Source organism: Octodon degus, unplaced genomic scaffold (genome assembly GCF_000260255.1).
Source record: "Octodon degus isolate 3935 unplaced genomic scaffold, OctDeg1.0 scaffold00005, whole genome shotgun sequence".
Lineage (NCBI taxonomy): Eukaryota > Metazoa > Chordata > Mammalia > Rodentia > Octodontidae > Octodon > Octodon degus.
Genome location: NW_004524581.1, coordinates 10,172,072 through 10,172,341, shown reverse-complemented (window position 1 = coordinate 10,172,341; position 270 = coordinate 10,172,072).

The window sequence follows — 270 nt, the reverse complement described above, 5'->3', positions numbered from 1 at the left end:
TGCTTTAGACCACTGAGCCATCTCACCAGCCCCGATAATGACTTTTCTTTTTTTTTTTTTTTTTCGATAATGACTTTTCTATGCAAGATCAAAACACCACCACAGCTCATAATGTCTTTGTTATGCTAGTGACCTTATCAATTGTCTCACACACAGTCACACTCTTCACATGTCCTCAACTGTCATCATGTCTGGTTTTATTGTGAGGTCTTGGTTCGTCCAAGTCAGGATCCAAGCGAAGTCCATAAACTGTATTTACCAGTAAGACTC